At 46.7% G+C, this 14,664-nt stretch overlaps 1 protein-coding gene across 9 annotated transcripts in view; it reads right to left on the bottom strand.

The window, feature by feature from the left end:
• The window catches only part of LRRC4C (leucine rich repeat containing 4C), a 1,161,603-nt gene that overhangs the window by 162,650 nt on the left and 984,289 nt on the right, over nucleotides 1–14,664 (bottom strand). For 2 of the 9 annotated variants that reach the window (XM_077863659.1, XM_077863660.1), the window contains exon 1: nucleotides 780–1,908. The exons of 6 other annotated variants lie outside the window; for them this stretch is intronic. The gene's annotated coding sequence lies outside the window, so the exon portion shown is untranslated. Of the gene's footprint in view, nucleotides 1–779; nucleotides 1,909–13,174; nucleotides 13,362–14,664 lie in introns of those variants that run through there. One more of the 9 variants, XR_013360200.1, reaches the window with a different exon arrangement.

A 14,664-nucleotide genomic window follows, 5' to 3' on the forward strand; every position in this document is an offset into this window, starting at 1 on the left:
AAGCCACCTTCCATCTCTGTGCAGCCTTTCTGCTTCCAAAGAAGTGGTTGGTTTGAAGGGAGGTGGGGTTGAAAAGAAGTGGGTCCTCCCGCCCGTTCTTAGCACTGGTGGGAACCTAGGTCATCCGAAGACCACATTTGAGCATCTGTATGCACGAGAGAGACAGAGAGAGAAAGAGAGAGAGGGAGAGAGAGAGGGAGGGAGAGAGAGGAAAGTGCAGCCACCTCTCTCCACCATTTCCTCCCCCCTGCCCACTCTCCCTCCCTCCATCCACCCACCCGCCAGAAGCCAGCCTTCCCCAGCCTGGTTTATTATCATATTTTTGTGTTAATACATTCGGTTGATCTGCAATGTCAGGTTGGATAATGAAATTTAAATTGGGTCCCTTCGATTTCCAATGGCTAAACATTTGTGCCTCCAACTCCAGGGCTGCCATGCAACTTAAACGCATTCTAGAGTGTCAATCACTCAGCACAGGCACCCCACACTGCAGCGGCTTTCTTGGGGAGATTTTTTTTTTTCTGGTGAACGATTGCAAAGGCGTTTGCCCAGGATGCAGACAACCTGCATCATTATAGCAAACCGGCTCACTGGTGAGCACAACCTGATGGAACAAACGCCTGGGCCACCCTCTCACCCCCCCATCCCCCCCACCCCAACCCCTTCAAGTCAGGTCTTTAAAAATCACACTAAAGGGGGTGAGGGGATAAAGGAACCGGGAACGCTAAACGAATGGGCATTTTCTTCATCAATAAAATAAGAAAATAAGGATCACTCACTGTATTTCAGACAGATCACAGCAACATCCAGATGGAAATCCAGGTGGTTAAGAACAAGCGAAAACGCATGATCTTGACACCAAAAAGAAAAAAAAAAAAAAAAAAAAGGTGGGGGGGAGGTTGATGAAGAAAAATCCAACTGCAATTATCCATCAATTTTAGTCAACACAGGCACAAATCCAACTGTGCTCTCTGCTGGTTTCTCTCCCCCCCACCCCCCCCCAATCAATGCCTCATTCTGCCGCGGTCAACTTTTCTTCTCCGAGATTTCTTTGCAGATGTATTATTAATCCCCTCTCCTCTTGTGGGAAATTCAAAAAAGGAAAGAAAACACCGCCACCATAGCAGGTCTTCACTTTCCTAAAAAAAAAAAAAAAAAAAAAAAAAAAGAAAAGAAAGAAAAAAGCCCCAAACTTTGAATTCCGAAAATAATCTCCTTGGCTTACTTTCTCCTTGATAGAGAACAGCGAACATACTTTTTCCTTTGTGGATCCTCCGTTCTCCATTTCCAATCATCCTTTTGGGGAAAAGGGGGAGGATGGGGGAGGCACGGCTGTTTTATTATGATTTATGTATGTCAGAGCACACCAAGCCCCGTGGGTCTGACACTGGCTTATTGCATTCCCCGAGGCTCCCTGTGCGCGCACACACACGTTTGTGTTAGGATCCAGGTCTTGCAAGGAAAAGCTCCCTTCTTCCGCTTCTCTTGCACAATCAGTCCATCCACTGCGTTCGGGTCCAACAGAGAGCTGCGTCCCGCATCCTTCATGTTTGCAAGGCACCCAAGCGCCACCGCCACCAAAAGGGGGGTTAAAAAAATAATAATAATAATAAAAATTAAAAAAAAATAAATAAAAAATATTTTTTTTAAAAAAAGTCTCCGGTTACATGGTGGATTGCTCTTCCCCAGCTCCCCCTCCGAAGAACCTGGGGATCAGCTCCCCCCGGTCGCCAGCCTCCAGGCCGGGCCCCTCTCCAAAGATCTGATTAGGTTTCTCATCACAACCCAGTGCGCAATTGGGTTCTCGGTGCCAGCCCCCGGGCCAGCCAGCGTCCTTCCCTCTCCGCCGCCCGGGTCCCGGCTAGAGCCCGTCTCCTTCCCTCCGCCGCCTCTGCAATTTCATAATCTCACGTTAAACGGGGGGCGGGGGCGGGGGCGGGGGCCGAGGTGGCGGCGGAGCAGCTCCAGGCTCCGTCAGCTGTCAAGAAGCGAGCATCCCTCCCCTCCCCTCCCGCCCCGCGCCGCCCCCTCCCCTCCCTCCCCTCCCCTCCCGGCAGCTACTTTTTTCCCCCCTTCCTTTCTTCTTCTTGGGTTTCTCCAGGCCCGGGGCGCAGCGCTGCGCTCGGGCCGCGCCCCCCCGTGACCCCGGCGCGGGCGCGGGTCCTGCAGGTGGCAGGTGCACCTGCACACGTGGGCGGCCGGGCTCACGGGGGCGCGCGGTCGCGGGGGGCCCCCGCCTCCTCCTCCGCCGGCGGGCAGCGCATCCGGGGTGCGGGGGGCGGGGGGAGTTCCAAGGGGGCTTTGATTTCCCACGGGGAAGGCCGAGGGAGGGAGAGAGGGAGAGGGAGGGAGGGGAAGGGGGAGGAGGGAGGAGGAGGAAGGAGGAGGGAGGAGGGAGGCAAATTCACAAAATCATCATAATAAGGAAAGAGAGAGCGACAGGGTGCGCGGTGGGGGGGGAGGAAGGAAAAAAAAGGAGGGAATAGGGGAAAAAAGGAATGAAGGATATTAAAATAAAAAATGTGACATTAACATTAAAAATGTGGAATTAAAAATGCAAAAACAAATAGGGATGGTAAAAAAAAAAAAAAGGGGGAAAAAAAGAAAGGAGGAAAGAAAGAGAAGAGGGTCCCTAAGCGGTCGCTGGCTCGCGGCATCCCCGGCGGAGGCGCCCGCAGGTCCGCGCTCGCTCCCCGCTGCGCCGCGCGCCTCCCGGAGCCACAAGTTGGCGGGTGTCGGCGGGGCCCGGCGGGGACACGCGTGCCCGGGGCGCCCCCTCCGCGCCCCCTCCGCGCCCCCCGCGCCCCGAGGGCTCCGCGCCCCCCCTCCCCCGGCCCTGCGCCCCCCCGGTCCCGCCTCGCCCCCGGCTCCCCGCCCCGGCTCCCGCCTCGGCCCTGTCCTCCCGGTCCCCGGCCCCGGCTGCCGCCCAGCGGGACACAGTCACCCCATTACCTCCCGTCATCCCGGCGCTGATTGGCCGCGCGCGGGAACCCCGAGGCCGCGGGCGCGCGGGGCCCGAGCGTGGGGCGGCGCTGCCACCTGCAGGGCGCAGCGGGAACGGCGGGGCGCGGAGCCGCGGGGGCGGGGACCGGGCGGGGGGCGGGGGCGCGGGGCTCTCGTCTGTTCCAAAAACCGGGTCCCCGCGAGGATCTCAGGGTCGGCGCACTCCCAGGGCCCCTGCCTCGGGGGGGACGGGGCGGGGGCAGGAGACACCCCCAGGTGGGCTGCTCGCAGGTGAGGGCCCGTGCGCCTGCTGCCCAGGATGCGCTCATCCCGGGAACCAGGAGGGGACCAGGAGGGAACCAGGTCCCCACTAGGATCTCAGGTCAGCGCACACTCAGAGCCCCTGCCTCGGGGTGGGGGCAGGAGACACCCCCCAGGTGGGCTGCTCGCAGGTGAGGGCCCGCGGCACCTGCTGCCCAGGATGTGCTCATCCCAGGAACCAGGAGGGAACCAGGTCCCCGCTAGGATCTCAGGGTCGGCGCACACACAGGGCCCCTGCCCTCGGTGGTGGGGGGGGGGTCAGGAGACACCCCACCAGGTGGGCTGCTCGCAGGTGAGGGCCCACCGCACCTGCTGCCCAGGACGCGCTCATCCCGGGAACCAGGAGGGGACCCAGATGGACGGAGAAGGCGCAGAAACCAGGTCCCCACTAGGATCTCAGGGTCAGCACACACTCAAGGGTCCCTGCCTCGAGTGGGGGGCAGGAGACACACACCTCCACACACACCCCACTCCACCCCACCCCCCTCACCCCTGGCAGGCGGGCTGCTAGCAGGTGAGGGCCCACGGGCGTGCTGCCCAGGATGCACTCATCCCGGGAACCCAGGAGGGAACCAGGAAGGAACCAGGAGGGGACCAGGAGGGGCCGGGAAGGCGCCAGGAGGGGGCCCTGGGGCAGGAGGCCGTGTCAGCACAGGGGCCTTCCCTGGACAGCTCAATCCTGGCAGCCTTGCTCCCAGCTGTGGGCTTTTCCATCAGGTCCTGGGAAGGGGTCAGGTGGGGTGGGGGGGCGAGGGGCACACTTCCCCTTCACGGGACCATCTCAGGAAGCCCGAGGGGCCCGCAGAACACCAGCCCTGTATTCCTGTTGCTTTCTTTCTCCGCCAGCTACTCGTTCTCCAGTAAAGAAGTGTACGGGGAGGACGAGATTGGCAAACATGCACCTGCTCCAGGCTCCCCCGCCCATCATCTTTGTGCTGGTTTTCTCCCTTTTTGAGAGATCAGAATATGTACTTGGCCGAAAGACACTTTTAAACCAAGTGAGTTAATCATAAGGAGAGATGCCATTAGACTTTTTTTTTTTTTGCTAAGGGAACATCAGAGGCATATCCAAGTTCACACCAAATGTTCTTTTTTCCCCCCGTTCCCTTTATAGTACATGGATATTTTCTCAACTAGCATTGGGACACTTAGAATAGAGCTACATCTATGCATTTATTTGGGTACTAAACACATGCCCCAATATGTGTCTTAAATGTCAGCATGTGCAAGGGGAAAGGCCTTTCTTTACCCACGGATTGTGATTTATTATAACTTCCCCATCTTTTGGGAGAGCTTTGGTGGAGTTATAAATTCATCAACAGGTGAACTTGTTGAGGCGTGATGGCATTGCCTCTCTTTTTAAACGAATTGCTGTATTGATCGACTTAAGACATTAGTGAGCAGTTGGCTAGAACTTTGTCTTTTGAAGCTCTTGCCCTTATATGCCAATTACAGTTTATCAACTAATAAACCATTAAAAAGCACACTTACTAGTTGCTCTAGATGGCTTCAAAGGAGTCTACCCTCTGGTTCTGAAGGAAACCAGAAGCCATTTGAAATGCAAATTTTCTTTTTTAGAGACTTTGACAGCAAGGGAAAGGCCAATGATTTGTTGTTCAAAGCTGATTATTAGCTACCTACCAGACGTCTTTAAAGGCTTTCACAATGAATTAATCTATCAAACAAAGCAGCAGGGAAGGATCAGTGCTGTTTAGCCAAAAGGAGAAAGGAAAGCCTTCCCATTCCTATGTAGCTTCCCATTCGGCAGCTACAATTTCTTTTTCCATGTCACACCCTAGGAGCTTGCATCAGTCACGTGGTTTTCAATTTTTTGATCCAGGGATTACCCGGCATCCTCAGGGCATGGGCTTTTGCTGACGTCCCGCACACATCAGCTGATTGAAAACTCCAAACAACCCCTTGGGAGATTTGAAAGCTGGGGCAAGTGACGCTAAAGCCGCACACTCGGTAAATGGCACAGGCAGGTCCTGAACCCAGATCTACTCGCTGCCAATTCTCCCGGCTTGGCTGCTGCTGCTGGACGGTATGGGGGATACGTGTAAGCAGCCACAGGCGTGCAGGCCCTGGTGTTCAGCTCGGAGCCCCACAGGTGAATGTGGAACCCTGTGGGGAAATGCAGTTGCCACATTTGTCACCCAGTGATCTTGCTCAAAGAGAATTGAAATAAGTAGCAAACAAGCTGCCACACATACACACGCAGACTAAACTGTTACTGGACGTGACATGAATGTAGAGACTTATTCAGTGGAAGTTACCAGGTGCTGTGGACGGTGACGGGGTATATGTGCAAGTGAAGTTCCCGATCAGAGCTCGTTCAGAGGCAGTGATCGCCCGATGGGCAATGGGGTCGGTAACGCGGTCACAGTTCCAGGGAGCACGTCGGGGTTACCAAACACTTGGACAGGACAAGTGCCATTAAAACGAGAGGACCCTGGAGAAGAGGAACGTGGCGCTGACAGGGCAGGTGTATCGAAGGATGTACAGAATTCTCTATTTGTTTTCCAGCCCTGATTTGTAGGCTGTATGGTCGGTGAAACAAAACCATCGTGTTATTTCACTGTGTGCTGGTGACTCTACCTGGTGTAATCTTCAGCAGACAGCAGAGGACAGCATCTTGTAACCAGAAATACAAAATAGCAAATAGGAGGAATTCAGTCACTCTGCTTCAACATTGAGAAAATACAGATGTTGCCTGCGGTGTTTATTAACTTGATTTAACAGGCTTTAAGCTGCTCTATTCAAGCACGATACATACTTATGATTTGGGTCTTTACGTTATAAATTCTGGGAACACGTCGTCCCTTTTCACCTCCGAGTCGATGAGACAGGCCCAGACCGTCCTGTGATAATCACACCAAACTTGCCTCGATAGTCACACGTGATGACATGTGAATTAACCTCTTTGGACCAGCTTCTTTTGAGAACTACTTCCATGATAAAATGTGGTATTTAGTGGGAACTTATTGCATGTGTCATACTAGCCAAAATGTTATGCTAGACAAGAATGTTGTATTTCAGAGCTACAAGACATCCTAGTAGTCATCCATTCTTTGCTCCTTGAAATACAGATACTCAAGTCCAAGCACATTTGTAGGTTTCTGTTTCTACAGTGGCTCCAGCTCCACCCAGCTCCCACCCCATGGAGTCTTACTTTTCAGTGCTTTCTTTCTTTTCTTTTCTTTTCTTTCTTTTTTTTTTTTAAGATTTTATTTATTTATTCCTGAGAGACACAGAGAGAGGCAGACATATAGGGGGAAGGAGAAACAGGCTCCATGCAGGGAGCCTGATGTGGGACTCGGTACCAGGACCCCGGGATCACGCCCTGAGCCGAAGGCAGACGCTCAACCACTGAGCCACTCAGGCATCCCTTTTTAGTGCTTTCATACTTTTTTTTTTTTTTTAGCAATAACTGGCATTTAATGATAGTTTATGAGTGCCAAGTTCAAAGTATGTTCTAAGTATGTTACAGATATCAACTCATGCAATCCTCTCAACAACTTTGTGAAGTAGGTATAATTCTTTCCCCCATCCCATCTTACAGATAATGAAAGTAGAGTTGAGGTTAAATAGGAGCAACCAGGAGGTGATGGAGGCGGTATTTTTAACTCAGGTTATTTCACCTCAGAGATCATGGTTATAACAGATACTTCCTATTATTACCTATAGCACCGGGTGGAAATGATTTGCTCATGTCTGTATTCTCCCCCTAAAGCATGATTGATTTAACGAGAGGGTTTGTTGTTGTTGTTGTTATCTCTAATATTGTGTGCAGAGTTGAATGAATAAATATCTAAGACTGTGACATTAGGCAATGGAAGCATGCATGTCTTTTGGCTCTTGCCGGATGTTCTTTTCACTACGGCACACAAAACGTTAGAAAGACGAGGTACTTACTGCAATTACTAACCGAAAACTAATACAATAATTTAATCAGAGAATTCTAACTTCTGTATCGGCTAGCTGTTGCTGCATAATTAGCCATCCCCAAACCTGGTAGCTGAAATCAGCAATCATTTATTATTTCTCATGAGTCTTTCTAGGTCAGTCAGAGATTGGTTGAGCGGCTCTCCTGATCTTGGCTGGGTTCACTGTTAGCTGATCTAAAATGGGCTCGGCTGGGGTCGCTGGGGCAACTCAGCTCCACGCCCGATGTCTCTCTCCCTTCATCGGCTTGGCCTAAGCGAATTTCTTGGCAACAGAAGTCCAAGAGAGGAAGCAGAAAGGCACGGGTACGTTTTCATCCTTCTGTATGAATCAAATTTGCTGACTTTCTGTTGGCTACAGCAAATCACTTAGTTGAGCCCATTGTCAAGGAATGGGACAGGTCATCCTCCCCTAATGGGGGGCCACGGTAAGGTTACATGACAAAAGAGAGCGAAGAATCAGGGTGGTCACTGCAATGAACCCCAATTTCTATCCCTTACAAATAACAAATTTCCTGAACAATGACTGGGATTTATAGGACAGAAAATTCTCTGCATAAGGGATCCTTCAATCAGTCAGTTATTTAACAGATGGGCATTAACATGTGTCATGCATTATGAAAGTCGCCACTAACTGCCCCCACTGCCCTGATCACGTCTGTTGGTGCTAATCAAAAATGGCTCAACGTCTGCCCGATTCTCTTTTTTTACTATATTACGTTAGGAGACCTCTCTCAGGTTCCTCTGCGGACCCTTTGCCACTGCCCTTTCTTCTTACCTGGGCCACCCTATCTCTAGTGCCAGGAAGCTTCTGAAAAAGAAACAATAAGGTGGAAAATATGTTCCGCATGGACAACAGAAAACCACAGTGGGGAAACTCTCCACAATGCATAGGAGAAAGGATTCCTATTTTAAATATGTAACTATTTCTTAGAAATAACTATTAGAAATAAATAAGGAAAACAAAAATAACTGTACAGGTGAGTGGGGAAAAATACAGTATCAGTCAATTTGCAGAACTGGTTATTTTAACACTTAATGGTATCCATGTTACTTAGCAAAGTGCCTTGCCCTTTAGCCTCTTACAACATTTTGACTGATGGATGAGTGAGTGAGCTGTCTACTTGGGTGAGGAAAGTGGGTAAATAGTAGGCATGCCAATTATGAGCAACGATGACATAATATGGACAGAATTTTACCAGCACTAAATGTAAAGAGCTGGGGGGAGCAGAGGATGCAATTCGTGAGGACTGTTGGCAATCCCAGAGGACTTTACAAATAGGAAATCTAAGTGGGTGAAGAGCTTCATGAATGTTAGCACACAGTTGATGGATGTGGGTTTGCCATTTTGCAGCTAGAGAACAAGGGATAGGGTGCATTCTACCAAAAAAAAAAAAAAATCGTGGTTCAATGATTAGCAGGATTAAAGATGAGCTAAATTAAGTACTCAGCCATGGAAGAGATGATCAGAATATTAGATGCCATATAGAGATCAAGAGAGTTCAGATTTTGGAAGAAATCTTAAAAGGTTCCTTCTTCGAGAATATCAGGAGCAAATGATATCTGGGAAGGAAGAGCACTAGTGAAAGGGAGCATCTTAGGGAGGACCCTTCCTTTCTCAGACTGTCTAGGCAACATGACAAGTTGTAGGCGTGACTTAAGGTAATGAGAAAACCGACAGAGACAATTGTATGACAATTTGGCAACCAATTCTAAATCAATTTAGACCCAATTACATTTCAGAAATCCTTTTTTAAATGGTGACCCAAGCACTTGTAAAACACAGTCTCCTTTATCAAATGTTTCTAAGGGAGATGGGATTTGTGCATAGAAACTACATGGTGGTATTTTTGTACTGTCTAAATTAGGATTCCTAGCACCGAGAAGAAAATTGGCCATAAAGGTATCTTTAAAACTCCACCAGGAATTAGTAGATGGTGTGAATCCAGTTGTGTAATTTGAGAAGACAGCTGCATTTTATCTAGCTAAATCAGCACTCGAGACTAAACAACTCCTAAAGAATGTCACTTTATTTCAGCATTAGCCATGCAGTGCAGATTCGAGAAATGATAGCCTTGTTTCCCCCACCATATTACTATTGTGTTTTCAGGAAATGAAGTGCATAGATTTCAAAAGTCAGTTCTCTTCACATTGAAGATGCATTAGCACATCTGTGATTCTAGGCCTCCAGCTGATTTAGCGGCACATGATTCAAATAATGTGAAACAATCTGCATTTTTAAATGTCCAGGTTTCTAACATACACAGCATTTTTGAGGAAAGTGAATGACTGGGAGAAGCTGCAGATTTGAAAAAAAATAATAATCTGTTGAATTTACAAGGAAAATTCAAACACCTTTATCATTTGAACGAAAGAATTCCCTAACCACCAAAAATAAGCATATATATAGAAATGGTACTCAGACTCAACTTTCAAAATGGGAGGGAGTTGAGAATCCTTTGATTCACTACACAGATTTTTTTTAAGCCATCCACAACTGTATGAGTTTTATAGGGGAAATGGGATGTAAAATAAGTACCCCTGTGGCAGATGATGATTGTAAGACACGTCATGGAACTGTGGTCTTATTGAATGGATTGAACACTGGGTAACTGGTAAAGTGATTGAGGCTTTGACATTTTACTACAACTTTCAGCTGACAATCTTCCTGAAAAGGATTTTTAGTAAAAGTTTAAAAAAGTCTTGTGGTAATTCATATTTCCCCTAAAATAACAACTATGCCACATTGCAGAGGACCTAAATAGATGTTTTCCAAAGAAGACAGCAGATCGCCAACAGGTGCATGCAAAGATGCTTAAATCACTAATCAATAGGGAAATGTGAATGAAAACCAAGGTGAGATACTGTCTCACACCTGTTAGAGTGGCTATTCTCAAAAAGACAGGAGATAAGGGTGTCTGGGTGGTTTAGTTGGTTAAGCGGCCAACTCTTGATTTTGGCTCAGGTCATGATCTCAGGGTCGTGAGATTGAGCTCCATATCTGGCTGTGTGCGGTGGGCATGGAGCCTGTTTGCGATTCTCTCTCTGCCTCTCCCTTTGCCCCTCTCCCCATCCGTCTTTCCAAAAAAACCAAACCAAACCAAACCAAACCAAACCAAACCAAACCAAAACAAAACAAACAAAAAAAAAACAACCAACCAAACCAAACAAAACAACAACAAAAAAAACAAACCAAAAAGCAATTTAAACTCAATTAGATTCAATCCCTTAAAAAAAAAAAAAAAAGGCAAGTGGTAACAAGTGTTGTCCAGAGTTTGGAGAAAAGGGAACTCTTGTACACTGTTGGTGAGACTATCAATCAGTGCAGCCACTACAGAAGATAGAGATGAATATTATTCAGCCATGAAAAGGAAGGACATTGGGCAGCCCCAGTGGCGCAGCGGTTTAGCGCCGCCTGAATCCCGGGGTGTGATCCTGGAGTCCCGGGATCGAGTCCCACGTCAGGCTTCCTGCATGGAGCCTGCTTCTCCCTCTGCCTGTGTATCTGCCTCTCTCTCGCTCTCTCTGAATAAATAAATAAATCTTAAAAAAAAAAAGAAAAGGAAGGAGATTTTTGACAACACAGTTGGATCTTGAAGTCCATCTGATTATGCTAATTATTTTACCTTATGCTAAGTGAAGTAAGTTAGAGAAAGAGATCCTGTAAAAGCTGAACTCCTAGAAAAGGAGAATAATGTGGTGGTTGCCAGGGGCTCGGGGCTGGGGGAATTAGGGTACAAACTTCCTCAAAGGGCACAAACATCTGGTTATAAGATGAAGAAGTTTCAGGGATCAATCAAATGGTGACTGTGGTTAACGACCTGGAAGCTGCTGAAAAAGTAGGTCTTAAAGTCCTCACCCTCCTCCTCAACAAAGGTAATTATGAGGCGAGTGATGGAGGTGTTACCTTACTGTGATAGTCCTTTCACAATGTGTCAAATCATAACACTGTCCATCCTAAAGTCACACAATGTTATCGGTCAATTATATCCCAAAAAGGTGGGGAGAACATCAAAGATACAGAAAACAAATGATGCTGCATGGAAATGTGTTTTCCTATTTTACCTTTTAATAACAATTACTCAAAACCAAATATTTTGTTGTTATTCTTATTTTAGTGGCTGCATTAAAAAGTCCACTGAATTTTCCCACCTTTTCTATTCTCAATTCTTTTTTTTGTTTGTTTGTTTGTTTTTTAATCTCTAGGGTTAGAAGGTGGCCAAATTATGATGTTGGAACAAAGCTTTTATCTTTGAAGAGAACTACCCCCCTCCCCCTTTGGGTGTCTTTTCCTTTTTTATTCATCCTTATATAAGCCTAAGGCCTCAATCATAGGTATTTCCCTTCTCCAGGAAACACACACACACACACACACACACACACACAAAATAAACACATTTGCAAATAGGTGCTAATTAACAATTTAATTCAATCTAAACCAATTCATTCACTTATTTAACAAAATTTTCACCGAGTACCGATTTCAGTGGGTTCTGTAGGCTACCACTGGGCAAAGTATTAACAACTTTTCATTATTCCTCAGAGGTGCTTACATTTTTAGAAAGGGTAAGCGTATACTCTGAAAGAGGATATGCTTGATCCCAGACCATGCAGTAGGGCCAAGAGCAGCAAGGTTGGAATCGTGAAGACCTCAGTTAGAATGTGACAAACATTCATTGTCTGTATGTTAGGTGAACCGAAAATATGTTAGGGCCGAAGCTTAAGGAGAATGTATGGCAGGGAAAGAGCTGAAATGCCACGAAATGTCAAGATCCTACAGCGGCCAGATCAAGGATTGTGTGTGTGTGTGTGTGTGTGTGTGTGTGTGTGTTGGAAGGAGTTCATCCAAAAAACAAAGGGGTATCATCGAAAGACATTAAGTTAAGGAGTAACGTGGTAAGTTTGGGATTTTCAAAAGACATTTCAAGGGGCATTACGCAGATGAATTGGAGAACAAGCAGACCTAGGAGAGCAATTTGGAAACTATGGGAGCTTGTGAGGATGCAAACAAAGGCAACAGCTTTGGGATTAGAGAGGAGGAGATCGGTATAAAACATGCCAAGTGTTAGAATCTACAAAATTTCATTAATGGGCATGCTTGTTGTTTGCTCATTTGTGTATGTGTATGGAAATGTGTGATGTTCTAGATGGAGACTATACATAACTTCCTGCAGTATAATGAAGCACTTCCTAAAAATAAAGCTCTCTGAACAGGGAACGGGCTGCCAGGTAAAACTGTCACTGGAGCTGCTCAAGCACAGCCTGTGGTTGTGGGTGGGTCTCTAAGGCAGGCTTAGTTTGGACAAGGCAATTGCAAACATTGCCCTTGATTAAGGGTCCACCGGCCCACTATGGCAAAATGAGGCAAGTGAGGGCAATGTAGTAGGTTTGTCCTATTAATTAGTTGAATTGAAAGCAAATATCTTCAAGTTGTGATTCTTTCCTATATTTTTACAACTATAATTTCCTTTTTCCTAATTTTTATTTGGTGATGTTTGAACGGTAAATATCTGGTAAAATAAATACTCGGGAACACTGTGTCAGGCCACCGTATATTTATTCATGTTAATGAGATGAAAGGTGTTAAAGTCTGTGGCCTCCACTGATGGCCTTTCGGTGCCCTCAGGACTCTTAAATTTTATGCTTTTATCGGAATATGTCTGCCTTGAGAAGTGTTTCCGCGCAGATCAACAGAACAGTGTGATTGACATTATTCAACCTTTCCTAAAACAAATCAGCGTGTCAGACTATTAAACTGCAGAGAATGCTCCCAAAGTTTCCAAGTAGAGCCTTTTTAGAAAGCAAAATTTCTAAAGTGAAATCGATGACATCTTATAAACACTTGTTCAAATGTTCCATTCACAGCAAAACCCAACACTGGGAAAATATTAAGAACCAAATTGCCAGCCATCAGTCACCAAAGACAACTCTTTTGAAGCCCCTCCCCGCCCCCCCCCACACACCTACAGTCATGTATCAAGCCATTTTCTATATGTATCTTTAGGGGCCAGACTCTTTTTCCTTAAGATGGAAAGCAGCGCTGCTGACAAGCGATGCCATTACACTGCGCTTCAAGTCATAGAAGGGTGCCTCTAAGTGCCTGTGCAGTCAAATGCCACGGGATTTCAAATGGAAATGACATGAATTAATTTCCTGAGAAGAACAAAAAGAAAAGGAAAATTGAGAAGAAAGGCAGCTTCTTGTAACACAATATGCAGATTAATGGTGCCCACTGATTGATTGAAGTGTCAAAAACGGGCCTTTCAGATATAAATGAAGCTACTGAAAGGGTTTGGGGGTTCTCTCACTTTCTCTCTTACTCGTATGAAATATTAACAGATAAACTCAAAGTAGAATTCGTTTTTCTTGGTATCTTTACAATCCTCCCTATCCCATAACCTTTCCAACATTAGTCCCCCGAGTGGAAGAGCACAAGATCCTCTTGAGGGTATCTCCTTGTACTGGGGAGAAAACTCAGATTCCTTCTACTGATTGGTGAGATCCACGTCATCCTGGCATCCACATCCTTTTATAGCCTTTCTTCAACTCTATCTTACATCATCAGCTCCCCCTCTTAGCTTCTCTGCTTCTCCAGCTTCACGGGGCCTCCTTTCTGTGCTAACAGTAGCATCTTGGTCCTGGCTGTTCCCTGGGCCTAGAACGCTTCCTTTCCATTCTTTGCTGGCGTTGACCTTGATCTGGACTCAAGACGGGCCATGTCTCCCAAGCCGGTGAAGTATCCACCCAATGTCTACCTATCACATTGCCATATTTTAATTCTGAGTAGAATGCTTATCTGATCGTCTTTTTTTTTTTTTTTTCAACAACAACAACAACAACAAACCTGTGGAGTTGTTTACCTAAGCTGGAATGTGTTGTTCCTGGGACACCTCTCTTGTCCACTGTTATCTCAACTACTCAGAATGCACAGTGAAGATGCTGAATTCAAATTTTTGACAGAAGTGCTAATGCGGTAAGAGTGAGACCTGGAAGCCACTGTACAGCATTGATAAGGCGTAAAGGTGGGGATTTGAGAAGGACGCAGGCTGTTCCTTTAGCAGCCATTCTGTCCTCACCCTTAGGTGGGGCTTAACTGAATGACCACACATGTGCAGTCTTCTTTAAATTTGTCAAAGCCAACCAACCAAACAAACAAACAAACAAAAAACCAAAAAAAAACAAAAAAAAAAGAGGAAGAATTTCTGTTTCTAATTTCTAGCCATACATCTATAATATGGGTAAAAGCTTGGGCACTTGAGTTCAACGCTTGGGGTTTGAGTATTGGGTCGGCTACTTCCTCGGGGTATGACCTTGGGTAAATCATTAGGCCTCCCCAAGCCTCAAAGACCTCATCTACCAGTGGTCATATGTACTCTACACAGTTAGGAAGATTAAATCAAAATAATGTACGTGAGTCGTTAGCCCAGTTGCTGGCATCTATCGGGTACTCATTCCA

Source organism: Canis aureus, chromosome 21 (genome assembly GCF_053574225.1).
Source record: "Canis aureus isolate CA01 chromosome 21, VMU_Caureus_v.1.0, whole genome shotgun sequence".
Lineage (NCBI taxonomy): Eukaryota > Metazoa > Chordata > Mammalia > Carnivora > Canidae > Canis > Canis aureus.